Genomic DNA, 14,440 nt, shown 5'->3' on the forward strand with positions numbered 1-14,440 from the left:
GTGGGTTGTAGAGTCCGTCTCATGCTACCACGAGTGTGAAAGCACAACCAACGTTCAAAAGTGACCAAAACATCAGCCAGAAAGCAAGAAAGCATTGGTACTGAGATGTGGTCTGTGGTCCCCACCTGCAGAACCACTCCTTTATTGAGGGTGTCTTGATAATTGCCAATAATTTCCATCTATTGTCTATTCCATTTGCACAACAGCATGTGAAATTGATTGTCAATCAGTGTTTATTCCTAAGTGGACAGTCTGATTTCACAGAAGTTTGATTTACTTGGAGTTATATTCTGTTGTTTAAGTGTTCCCTTTATTTTTTTGATCAGTGTATATTGTAGCTAAGAAAAAATTTACAAAACTGAACATGAGGTATTGAGTTTACCATTCTGATCAGACTATATGAAACCCACTACCACGTCACAGTGAACTTCTCAAAGAGGCACTGACCTTAAAGGTGAGACACCATGCACTAACCACCGATGAAACAATAGCGTATCAGCAGGGGAAGTCACCTGTAGTGTTGAGCCACCCCCGTAGTGTTCGATTTCGGCTCGGTTCGTCGAACACCCGTGTGTTCGCCGAACTGTTCGTCGAACACCGTTAAAACCAATGGCAGGCAAACAAAAACACATAGAAACACATAGAAAACACCTTCAAAGGTGTCCAAAAGCTGACAAACTGCTCAGAAGACACAACTAACACATGGAAAAGTGACAAGTACATATAGTCATGCGAAAAGAAAAGAGGTGGAGGAGTAAAAGGAGGGGGAGACACAGATATAGGCATGTCATGCCCTTCTAAAATCCAAAAAGTGAGAAGCCGACACGGCCAGTCCGCTCCTGCCCGTGCCACCTCCGTGTCGCCAGGTTTGTGCCAGAGCCGCGGTGAACCCTGACGGCCAGCCCCCCTCTCCCAATACTGGTGCCTGTCCGCTGGTGGGTCGAGCGAGCCCCCCTGTGGTGGAGGCAGCTCTAAGCTTTTTAATTTAAATTGTCTCTCTAATTTGAATGAATACACTTTAAATCCATTTACAAGGATCTATTGGAGGGCAAGTCTCATGCCAGCAGCCGCGGTAATTCCAGCTCCAGTAGCGTCCACTAAAGCTGCTGCAGTTAAAAAGCTTTTATAAGGATCGAGCTCGGCTGTCCACCGCAAGGCATCCTACTGCCAGTCCCAGCCCCTATGCCTTGGGGTGCCTCCTGATGCTCTTCACTAAGTATCCCATGGTCCCGAAGCCTTTCCTTTGAAAAAATTAAGTGTCTAAACTACAGGTGGTGCAGCTTGCTTAACAGTCGGGATAATCCGCTGACTAGCAGACACTGCTACTAGGCACAAAGTATTTCCTGGGCTAGATGCAGTTAAAAATTTGTAAGTAGATACTCTCGTTGGATGCTGAGAAAGCATTCCATAGAGTCTCCTGGCACGCCATATATGATTCTCTTAAAAAGCTTGGGGTAGGGGTCTAGGGGACCCTTTTATAGCCAAAATCACGGCCCTGTATCGCAATACGTCACCTAGGCTGAAGATAAATGGAACTGTAGCACCCTGAGGGCTCGGTTGCTACAGACGTATTGCACCTCACCCAGAGGTGTGATATCTCACTCTCAGGTAAGGATGGAGTGTGGATCAGGACCCGACACCTGCATGCATTACACCACATTGCCGTGGGGCAGGGCGACCAATATGCCCCTGAGATGGGCACGACAGTCCCTGTCCCTGGCTGGAGTGGGGGGAGGGAACACTGAGGAAGGGGAACCCTGTAGTGCAGGAGCAGGGAGGAAGCAGTTCCTGGGTGCATTGAGAAGGGAGTATAAAAGGTGGGCACCATCTTAGTTCAGTGCAGAGAAGTCTGAGCAGAAGTGGCAGGGAGCAGGGGCTCTGCATGAGCTCTGCTCCGGAGGCGGGCCTAGTAACAGAGGCCCAGGCCTGGAAGAGGTAGAAGGAAGGAAGAGGAGCGGAGAAGGCTCCAGGAACGAGGAATGAAGGGATCCCAGGGGTGCGGACGGGCGAGTCGCCACCGCACGCCCGAATCCACCTGCGTGGAGGGGTCAGGCCAAAGGGGGAGACCGGTCCCCGAACTAGTGGAGGCAGGAAACGACCCTCAGCTAGAAACCGGAGGCTCTGACATTTTATGTGGCGCAGCCCCTCGCTACACCCGCTAGGAAGGCACCACATAGGGTCAGGGAAACTGGCGCCAAGTTTACCAAGAGGAGGCCCGAGGCAGCCGGACAGAAGTGTTGGTAAGAAAGGCCATACAAAGGACACACAAAGGGGGTCCTGTGAAGTGCTCCAAAGTTATCTGGGAGTTGTCTGAGCCCCTCACCTGGTGAGCACAGTACGAAGTGGGCAGCCGTTACCTGCAGACGTGGTCTGGATAATAAGAACTGTGAGTAAAGGCCCTGAACTGCATCACTGACTCCGTGTCGTTACTGCTGCTGCCCTGCACCATCACCCCCATCCTCCGCATACACTGCCCTGAGGCTATACTCCTCCCGTGGGGAGTTATGCTACGCTCTGCTGCACCCACAACACCAGCCTCAGCGGTCTGCCCTGTAGCGGCGGTTCACTCTGACCGCAATCCACGGGTGGCGTAGTCGGACATTTAAACATCAAAACCACATAAATAGTTCCGCCACTGGTTTGACCGCCCTGAGCCACGGAACCGGGTCGCCGCCACGAAGACTACAACCACCAGCATCCACCAAAAAGGGTCCGGCTCCGGGTGTCCCAAGGCCCAGGGGGTGCGTCAGAACATTTTCATCACCTTTCACAATCACCAATGGGACAAGGCAGTGATGTCCTCTGTCCCTTCTCTTATACATCCTAGTGACGGAGCACCTGCTCTCATCAATTCGCCATAACCCCAATATTAGGTGGATTGAGGTGGGAGGCACCGAGTACAAGTGCTCTCTATTTGCTGATGATGTCCTAGTATATATCACTCAATCACATATATCCATCCATGCTGTTATGGCTGAAATAGATCACTTTGTTACATGGTCAAATTTTAAAATCAATGCAGCGAAGTCTGAGGCCCTCGATGTCTCCCTCCCCAAATCCATATAGGATTCCATCCAGTCCAACTTTCCCTTTGCCTGGCCCTCACAGGGTATCAAATACTTAGGAATTCCTATTCATAGAGACCTCTCCCATCTATGTTATCTTAATTTTGGGCCCTTTATTGAACAACTCCATACAGACCACGGTTGGCAAGTTAGAACTGTAAGATTCACTACGTGAACCACTGGTGTTTTGTGGAAAAGCACATGTACACTGCGTTCCAAATTATTATGCAAAAAGTGTTTAGGAGTGATAAGGGAAGAATTTGTTTGTTTGTCAGTTAAACTCATTGATGGTGATGTGTGTCAGGGCTCTTTATATCACTGTAAGCAATTGCAGACACCTGTGCTAATTAGTTTGGCAGGTGTGTCCAATGAAAGGCAAGACTACTTAAGAAGGCTCTCTCACATTATTAAGCAGCCTACATTTTCTGCCAAAATGGGAAAGAAAAAGGATGTGTCGGCTGCTGAGAAGCAACAAATTGTGGAGTGTTTAGGTCAAGGCATGACTACAATCAACATTGTGCGATGATCAGGATGAAGTGTCTTGGCAATCAAGAAGTATGTAGCTGATTCACAGTACACACGTGTGCGTGCTGATAAGGGCAAATTGAGGACTCTTTCCTACAGGCAATTACGTCAGGTTGAAAGAGCAGCGGCAAAAAAGCCTTGTCATAGCAGCAGACAAGTTTTTGAAGCTGCTTGTGCCTCCAACGTCCCCCGAACAAGATGCAGGGTCCTTCAGAGGTTTGCAGCTGTGCATGCGCCATCCTGTCGACCTCCTCTATCCACTTCACACAAGCAGAAACGGCTCCAGTGGGCCAAACATTACATGAAGACTGATTTCAAAACTGTTTTGTTCACGGATGAGTGCCGTGCAGCGCTCGATGGTCCAGATGGATGGAGTGGAGGATGGCTGGTTGATGGACACCCCACGCAAACACGGCTACAGCGCCAACAAGGAGGAGGTGGAGTAATGTTTTGGGCTGGAATCATGGGGAGAGAGATTGTCGGCCCCTTTAGGATCCCTGAAGGCGCTAAAGATGAACTCCATAATGTATGTGGATTTTCTCAAACAGCACTTCCTGCCATGGTTCAAGAAGAAGAACCGTGTATTTCACAGCAAGATCATTTTTCTGCATGATAATGCACCATCTCATGCTGCACATAAAACATCTGCATCTCTGGCTGATATGGGCATAAAAGGGGACAAACTTATGGTGTGACCCCCATGCTCCCCTGACCTCTACCCCATTCAGAACCTTTGGAGCATCATTAAAAGGAGTGTCTATGATGGCGGGAGGCAGTTCACATCTAAGCAACAGCTCTGGGAGGGTATTCTGTCCTCATGCAAAACAATTGAAGCAGAAACCATCCAAAACCTGACAAATTCAATGGACGAGAGAATTCAGAAGCTCCTTTCGAACAAGGGGTCCTATGTGAAAATGTAACATCACCTAGAATAAAGTTTTGAGTTGAAAACTGTTTGATTTCAGTTTCTAACAACCTGCTAATGCTTATAATTTCAAAAATGACCATTTTTTTGGTCTTTATTAAAATGAAAAGGTTGATCGAAAAGTTTGGGGGATCTAAGAGTGTGGCAACCCAGTAGTCATGATTACTTCGAATTCTGACAATATGAGGGTCATGCTGCAGGTAGTGCAGCAAGAAGGCACTTATGTGCCTTGCGCATCTCGGAGCCCCAAAATTATTTTCCGGGCTAGATGCAGCTAAAAATTATTTTTAATTTTAAATCTGGTGAAGCTTTAGTATAGATGGCCTAATAGGATCAGTGCTGCACACTGCTACAAAGCCCAAATTATTTTCCAGTCAAGATACAGATAAACATGATTAGTAATTTGAAAGCTTAAAACGGTTGGTAGGGTGATTTTAACCAATCATCAAGCTTTTACTCTCCCCAGGATGACACAGGGGTAGAAAAGTCGTTTCGGATCCATGATTTGTTCATCTTTATGAACGTGAGTCTGTCTACATTATCAGTGGAGAGCCGCGTGCGCTTATCTGTCAGCACACCACCAGCAGCGCTGAACACACGTTCAGACAGAACGCTGGCTGCGGGGCATGACAAGATCTCCAAGGCGTAAGTGGCTAGCTCCGGCCATTTATCCAGATTGGAAGCCCAAAAAGAGCAAGGGTCCAGTGACACAGTCGTGGCTTCAATGTTTACTTGGAGATACTCCTGTACCATCGTCTCTAGGCGTTGACTATGTGTCAGACTTCTTGTCTCCTGTGGCCTTGCAAAGGATGGGCTAAAAAAGTGGTGAAATGATTCCGCAAAATTGATGTTACCAGCAGATACTGTGGTTCTGTTACGGTTTGAGTGCTGAACACTTGACGGTCCCATGGTTGGCAAGTTGGAACTGTGAGATTCACTACGTGCACCACTGGTATTTTGTGGAAAAGCACATGTAAGATTCTGCAACAGTCTCTGCTGATACTCCTGCATGCGTGCATCCCTTTCTATGGCAGGAATAATTTCTGCAAATTTACTTTTGTACCGGGGATCTAACAGTGTGGCAACCCAGTAGTCAGGATTATTTCTAATTCTCACAATTCGAGGGTCATGTTGCAGGTAGTGCAGCAAGAAGGCACTCGTGTGTTGCGCATCCAGGAGCACCAAGTCCCTGTTGTGTTGGTGGCGAGGTAACAATCATGCTTCCTTCCTCTGTCCTCTCCCCCCAACCTCGCACAACAGAAATGTGATCAAGGTCTCCCTCATCTGATGAGTCTTCCATCAGTTCGTCCTCCACTTCTTCCTGGGCTCCTGCACCTTCCTCACTAGTTTGGCTGCTACCATGCGCCCTGGTAAAACCATCTCCCCCACCCTCACATGCCTGCCGCCTTGGTGCTGCCGACCGTCTGGACCTTGCAGATGTTAGCCCTTCCGCATACAACTCCTCCTCCTCTACTTCCTCCACCTCCTCTTGTGCCACCACCTGACTCCGAATTCTGTTTAACATGTGCTCCAGCATGTAAATCACCGGAATAGTCATGCTGATAATGGCATCGTCCGCACTAAACATCTTCGTCGCCATTTCAAAACTGTGCAGAAGGGTGCATAGGTCCCTGATCTGAGACCACTCCTCCAGCGTGATTTGCCCCACCTCTGAATCTCGTTGGCCCAGGCTATACGTCAGAACGTATTGCACCAGGGCTTGTCGGTGCTGCCACAGTCGCTGCAACATGTGCAGAGTTGAATTCCACCGGGTAGGCACATCGCATTTTAGCCGGTGAAGTGGCAGGCCCAACGACTTCTGTAGAGATGTAAGTCGCTGAGCTGCGGGATGCGAACGGCGGAAATGAGCACACAGCGACCGTGCCCTCTGCAGAAGGCCATCTAGTCTGGGATAGTGGGCTAAAAATTGCTGGACAACCAGGTTCAACACGTGAGCCATACAAGGCACGTGTGTGACATTGCCCCGGCGAAGGGCCGCACCCAGGTTTGCAGCATTGTCGCACACGGCCTTCCCTGGTTTCAGGTCCAGTGGAGACAACCATTCATGAAATTGGTTCTCCAGAGCTGACCACAACTCCTCAGCTGTGTGACTCACATTTCCCAGACATTTCAATGTAAAAACCGCCTGATGACGTTGAGCCCTACTGCCAGCATAGTAAGGAGGTGTGCAGGATCACTTCTGCGCAGTTAGAAAGCTTGTGGCATGACCAGACAGGCTTTGGGTGCAGGTGGAAGACCGAGAGGAGGTTGAGGAGGCAGAAGCAGTGGAGGAACTTTGACATAAAGAGGATTGACGCACAACTCGTGGGGACGGCAAGACTTGGACAGCAGCCCCTTGTCCTGCTGTCACCATAGTTACCCAGTGCCCAGTCAGCGACATGTAACGCCCCTGTCCATGCCTACTCGTCCAAGTGTCTGTGGTGAAATGCACCCTGTCACACACAGAGTTTCTCAAAGAAGCGGTGATGTTATGTGCGACATGCTGGTGGAGCGCAGGCACACCTTTCTTTGAGAAGTAGTGCCGACTGGGCATCTGGTACTGGGGCACTGCGACGGACATAAGGTCTCGAAAATCCTCTGTGTCCACCAGGCGGAAAGGCAGCATTTCTGTAGCCAAGAGCTTGCAGATGGTGAAATTCAACCTCTTAGCTTTCTCATGGCTAGGAGGAAATGGTCTTTTACTTGTCCACATCTGAGGGACCGAGGGCTGGCTATTGTGCTTAGACGGGGTTGATAAGGGTGTCCCCGGCAAACTGCCGGTCTGTGAGGAAGATGCAGGCGGACATGTTAGGTTGCCTTGATCCAAAGGTGGTGCTATCAATGTCGGACAGCGCTCAACACCAGCTGGTGTTACCACCTCCAAAGAAAACGATGACCTGCCAATCACGCTGGCTGTTGCGGGTAAAGAGGTGGCAGGTCTGCGCCCCAAAACAGGTGTGACTGCTGTCCCCCCAGTCACAGAGGATGAAGAGGCCGCGGATGCACAAGATATGGCAGACGGTGGTTGGCCCGGCCGGCTAGGCCGCATTGTAGCACACTGAGCTTCCCACTGCAACTTATGCTTCATGTCCATGTGCCGGTTCATGCATGAAGTACTCAAACTATGTATTTTTTGGCCTCTACTTAGCTTTTGCTGACAAATGTTACAGATAACACGAGTTGGGTCATCTTTATCGATCTGAAAAAATGCCCAGGCTATGCAAGGCTTAGCACCCATGCGACCTGAAGAGCCACCACGACTTGTGGTGAGAGGCAGAGTTGTGTTTGAGGATGCAGTTGTTGACGTGCTTCCAGTACTACATCTCTGTCCAGGAAGGCGCAACCTGACCTCGTCGTCACTAGCATCTTCCTCCACCTCCTCTGCTGACCTCATCTCTTGGCTGACTGTGGGTTGACAGTAAGTGGGATCTCCGACCTCATCATCATCACCCTGTGCGTTATCACACCCGTCGTCCTCAGAGCCAACCTGTTCCTGCCCTGACAAAAAACTAAAGTTGTCGCTCCAATCAGGTATTTGAGTCTTATCATCGTCTTCCTCATTGTCTCCACCAACAGGAGTTACAGTTTGGGAATGAGGGTCTACATTATGGTCAGAACCTTCTGCGTCTGGTCCTGGATCTGACTCATAAAGATTCTGGGCATCCGTGCAGATCATTTCCTCGTCTGGATTCACAGAAGCGCTGGAGTCGACCTCTGATTCCCAGGCTATAGTATGAGTAAACAGCTCTGCAGACTCAACCATCTGTTCTACCTCATACTCAGACGGGCAGCTGGAGATTTGGGAGCTGTGAGGAAGCAAGTGCGATTTGGGTGACACCTTTGAGGACTGGAGTATTTGTGATGTTGAAGTTGATGTGGAGGAGAGCCCACTTAAAGGAGCACTTGATATCCGTTGAAGCACCTGCTGTTTTTGTGCCTCATCTGGAATTTGTAGCGATTGGCGTGGCCGTAAGAAAGGGATCTTATCACATTGTCCGCTAAAAGAAGTAGACATTTTAGTTTAGCTGGAAGATGGTCTTTCTTCTGCAGATGTTACTGTTGCTTTAACACCTACCCCACGGACACAACCTTTTTTCCCCTTCCCAACACGCCTATTCCCCTTTCCACCAGCAGCAGGCCTTTTTCCACTCATTTTGGTGGTTAACTAATTCACAACTCTGGAGTTGTTTGCACAAAAATACAATGGATGGTAACCGAGCAGAGCTGAGTGGCCAAACTGTGGTATTAGGCCAAAACTATTGGCTGGGTTAGATGCAGAAAAAAATTATTTTGAATTTGCAACCTGATGGAGGTCAGTATAGATGGATTAATAGAACAAGACCCACACACAGCTAGAAGCCCAATATTTTTTCAGAGGTAGATGCAGAAAAAAATATATTCAGTTTGCAACCTGATGGAGGTCAGTATAGATGGACTAATACAACAAGTCCCACACACAGCTAGAAGCCCAATATTTTTTCAGAGGTAGATGCAGAAAAAAATATATTCAGTTTGCAACCTGATGGAGGTCAGTATAGATGGACTAATACAACAAGTCCCACACACAGCTAGAAGCCCAAATATATTTTCAGAGGTACTGCAGATGCAGATAAAAATTAGTTTTAATTTGCAACCTGATGGAGGTCAGTATAGATGGACTAATAGAGAAAGTCCGACACACTACTAGAAGGCCAAATATTTTTTCAGAGCTAGATGCAGAAAAAAATTATATTCAGTTTGCAACCTGATGGAGGTCAGTATAGATGGATTAATAGAACAAGACCCACACACAGCTAGAAGCCCAATATTTTTTCAGAGGTAGATGCAGGAAAAAAATATATTCAGTTTGCAACCTGATGGAGGTCAGTATAGATGGACTAATACAACAAGTCCCACACACAGGTAGAAGCCCAAATATTTTTTCAGAGGTACTGTAGATGCAGATAAAAATTAGTTTTAATTTGCAACCTGATGGAGGTCAGTATAGATGGACTAATAGAATGATGCTATGCCCAAAAGATTTTACTTCACTAGGTGCAGTAAAAAAATTGGTATTCTATACACAGGTGGTATATCTTGCAACACAGATAGGCTACTCCACTGACTAACACACTCTGCAATAGGCCAAAAAGGATTAGCTTTGCTAGATTCAGCCAAATGCTGTGAAAAAAACTTGCACAGCACTGGCACAGACCTGCCTGGCAAAAACTGATAGGAACTGATGTAACCTAGTCCTGAAAAGGACTCCAATTACAATTAGTCTTTACTCCCACAACCTATCTATTTAAGAGCACAGACCTGCCTGATAAAAGTCGTAGGAAATGCTGTAACCTAGTCCTTAAAAGGACTGCAATCACAACTATTCCCTACTCCCAAGCTATCTGTATATTTGTGCGAAAATTGGCTTGAAATTAACAAGGTATAGCGCACACAGCAACAGCGGTGCCGTCTAACACGCAGCTGCAGCAGTGAGAAAATGGTGGCGACGGGGAAAATGGCTTGGTCTTATAGGGCAAGGACATGTGACATACACTGCCAATGACACATGCCCTTGCTTGTGTGAAAAAAAGCACTTCGCTCCGTGTGTGCGCTGCTGATAGGCTGACAGATTGCACCTCCCCACTGCAAATGCGGGAAAGAGAAAAAAAAATGGAGATCTTCATTGTTCCTGCAGAGATCCATCCCCTGCCCCTCCCCCCACCCCGCTGTACACTCAAACTGCGTATTAACATTAATTTTCATCATTACTGAGAAAAAATCCAGTTATGATTTTGGTGCACGAACAGTTATCGAACATAACCTCGAACAGCCGATTTTTTCTCAAATTGTTCGTGTTCGCCGAACGGCTCGAACACCGCCCAAAACAGCTCGAATTTGAGATTGGCGAACCGTTCGAGTAGAACAACGCTCATCTCTAGTCACCTGGTGCTGCACAGCACCCATGCTGCAAGGCTGTGTCCCCATAGCTCCAGGTCAAACCAACCCACAGACACCGCAACAATGGCCTCCACATAGCACCAACACCAAATGAAAGGAGCAATATGTCACCAATATGTCAGCAATATGCTACCATTGATAGCACAGTTGTTTTTATTACATCTCCTGGATTATAATACAGAGCTGGTGTCTAATGTAGAACAAGAAACAAATTCATTGCCAATATAACGGATAGTCTAATTGTATGTTTCATCTGGGGAAGTGCATCCTCAAAGCCACTGGCCCGGTTAAGTAATTCTTAAGAAACCCAGATATTCTGAGCTAGTGCAGCAGGATACCTGATTCAGGGTGTATTGATGCTGGAGAGGAGATATGATGAACCAGTTTTCGATGGCTAATTGTAACCAAATTGGGGTTCAATAGCTGGTGCAGGGGGCTGATTCAGCACATCTGAAACAGCATGAGGGGGTTAATGCTGCACATCTGGAACAGCATGAGGGGGTTAATGCAGCACAGCTGGAACAGCGTCTGGGGGCTGATGTGGAATGGCTGGAACAGCATATGGGGATGACGACGGCTGCAGCAGCGTGGGGTGGCTGACTCGGAATTGCTGGAATAGAGTAGGGCGGCTGACACGTAGCAGCTGAAACTGCGTGAGGGGGCTGACATGGCGCAGCTGGAACTGCATTGGGGGGGATGATGATGTGGCATGGAATAGTATGGCGCAGTTCTTGCAGCAAAAGTCCAGGTTAGTAACAATAATACCAACGCTAACTGAATACTCAGACGGGTCCTGTCCCTGGAGCTAAGTGTAAATAGCTAAGGATGCTGAAGTCATTGTAGCTACTCAGGTTGCAGTAGAAAAGAAGAAACTGTCCGGGACTTCCTATAACAATTAGTGAGATTCCTGCTTTAAAGGGGTATTCCCATCTCCAAGATTCTATCCCAATATGTAGTGGGTATAATAATAATATTAGGAAATGCCTCCAATTAGAAATGTAGTATAGTTTTTCTGATTTGTTATGTCTTTCATGTGCAGGCATTACAGGACCTTAGGTATCCATGGTTTACGACCACTGATATAGTAACAGTTAGCTAGTTGCTAGTGGTCATAACCATGGATACCTAAGGTCCTGCAATGCCTGCACATGAGGAAAGAGACCTAGCGAATCAGAAAAACTATACCACATTTCTAATTGGAGGTATTTACTAATAATATTTATATTACACTTACTACATGCTGGGATAGGATCTTGGAGATGGGAATAACCCTTTAAGTTTTAACAGGCTGTAAAACTCTTTGTAGTCCACTGCTCCCCCCCAAGGCCATGTTCCCACATAGCATAAATGCTTCATTTTTTTCCCCCCTTTATTTATTTTTTTTGTGCAGAGAATTAGCTGAGCTCAACAATTCAGGCAAGGTGGATGCGATTTCATGAAAACATATGCCCATTTTTAGTTTAAAGATATTCTGAAACTGTGCACTTTTACACTATAGTCTTCTCTTGGGAGCCTGTAACAAAAATGCATGTAAAAAAAACATAATTGTGGTTTTTTTTTAAGTTCAAAATACTGGCATTTCTGCGCTAAAATATGAAATAAATGCTGCATCAAGTCTTCACCAAAAACGGATAAAAAAACAGCAACTCACGAGCAGATTGTTATTGCATATTTTGCTGTTGACCTCTATAGAAAAAACTTCAGTGGAAAGTGCGTTTTGCACATGTGGGGATGTGGCCATGTTCTTACAACCTCTGGACAACAATAATGCATTTATGTGAGTGATCTTAGCAGCTCTTCCAAGTCATAATCTGAATGTGACACTTTGCAAATATGTTAAAATTTTTACATTTTTGTGATTTGTGGAAAACTTCACATGAAACACATCAAACATTAACAAAAATACAAAAATATTTAGCAATATGGTGTTTTCTTTCCCCACCTCCTACTCACAGCCAATAAAATGGGGATTAGTTTATTTTTTTTCTGTTTTTTTTTTAAATTTTATTTTACTTTTTATAGCAGTTATTCAAGATGCACTTGTTTGATGCATATAGGAAACATAAACTATTCCCACTGGATAATTCTGCTGAAATTCTAATTATTATGGGTCTGCAGGCGGCTTTATTCACTATGCTATAAAGTCGCTGATCACAGAATTCTGCACTGAAATTGTCCACTTTGTTCTGATTCTGCTTACAGCGTATATTTATAAACCTCAAAGACAAAAAGAGGAACGCTGGCAAATAACTGTAATTTCACTCGGGACTCTCAATTAACCATGTAGTGACTGTATCTGAAAATGAAAATCCACAGCTAGGGATTGTACTGTACATTGTGAGCCTCATTGATGCCACTGAGGTGGAATATGTTGACGATTTTAAAAGCAAAAATAAATACTTTTGTCTTAAAACTGGCATCTCTGTTTGGTTCTGTGGTGATCATAGGAGATTTACAGCTGTTTTGCCAATCATTTAACATTTTGTATTTTTTTTTTCTATTTTTTAAGAAATTATTGAATCTTAAGCTGAAGAAATAAAAAATTATGAAATCTTCCTATTGAAAAAAAAAATAGTAGTGATTTATGATAGTGAAATAGTGATTTATTTCATATTAGCATTTTATTTCTACCCTAATAGGTAGGGAGATGATTGGTCAGTAATGTAGACTATCTGATAATCCAGCATCTGTTAATGATGTAGAAAAGAGATTTTTTGTAGTAAAATAGATTATATGGATAAATATACAGTATATGCAAGGCTCAGCATAAATGAGTACATCCCCTTTCAAAAGTAAGATTTTAATCAATATCCCACTGAACACTAACCATTTTCAATATTTTGTCAAGAATGGGTTTTATAAAACATTTTTTTAACCCATGAAGTGAAAATAAGGTTATTAATATAACTTTCATTACAAAATCTTCAGTTTTGCTCAAAATTGAGTAATTTCCTCTAGTAGCCTAGTTTTTCTAATTCCTCCTTACACTGAGCATACAGTGAAGGATTATATCATGACGCTGGCCATCAGAGTTGGCATACTTTGCGCTCCCGTCCCATTCTAGATAGCAGCAGCCTCAGTGTCTCCTACGTGAGATGTAGATGCTCCAGCCTCGGTGTCTCCTCCGTGAGATGTAGATGCTCCAGCCTCGGTGTCTCCTCCGTGAGATGTAGATGCTCCAGCGTCGGTGTCTCCTACGTGAGATGTAGATGCTCCAGCCCCGGTGTCTCCTATGTGAGATGTAGATGCTCCAGCCCCAGTGTCTCCTATGTGAGATGAATTTCCCACTGTGAGGAGACATGTAGTGTAATATACATCTGTGTTTGCAATAACTTATTATAGCGATCATTTTTTTTACAAAACTTATTGCAAAGAGTCGACTGTGCTTAAGACTGACTGATGCAAACCTGGAAAATTAGTTACACATGGGAACATCATCACTGCCAACTATAGTCACACTCATTCCTCCTAAAAAGCCACACGAGCCATAACATTAAGGGTGAGTTAATTGTTTGACCAAATATAGCAGGATCGTTTTAAAGTTGATGATTTTGTATGGTCCGTGACTGATGTTCTAAATATCCAAATGGCCTTGGCAGAAAAAAAAGGTCCTCTACCCCTGTTATATAGTGACAGAAAGCTGGTTATCTGTGGTGGAGGTGTGGTTGGACTTAGGAGGCACAAGACCAGTTGTCCTGTAGTGATAATTTCCTGCTAATAAAACACTGATTGTATTGTAACAGCAAAATATAGCCTAGGAAGTGACACATCCCTCTAATCAGGCTCTTTTCCACTACATCATGGTGCTCTCAGATTACTTGGCAAAACCCTGCTGACCGATTACCTTCAATTTTTATATTTTTAAACGTTTTTTGGAGAGACGCCTGTTGGTGGGGATTATTTTGTACAGTGATAGTGATAGAGTAAAACTAATACTCAGTTCTGTATAAAATGTAACGAAGTTATTCATATTGGCATGACTTTATTT

The 14,440-nt window shown here is 45.3% G+C and overlaps 1 protein-coding gene across 5 annotated transcripts in view; it reads left to right on the forward strand.

The window, feature by feature from the left end:
• Window positions 1-14,440, forward strand: part of MGAT4A (alpha-1,3-mannosyl-glycoprotein 4-beta-N-acetylglucosaminyltransferase A) — an 81,974-nt gene that overhangs the window by 30,391 nt on the left and 37,143 nt on the right. The gene's annotated exons all lie outside the window — the stretch shown is intronic.

This window comes from Phyllobates terribilis, unplaced genomic scaffold (genome assembly GCF_046119375.1).
Source record: "Phyllobates terribilis strain yellow unplaced genomic scaffold, ASM4611937v1 Scaffold_2__4_contigs__length_985480577, whole genome shotgun sequence".
NCBI lineage: Eukaryota > Metazoa > Chordata > Amphibia > Anura > Dendrobatidae > Phyllobates > Phyllobates terribilis.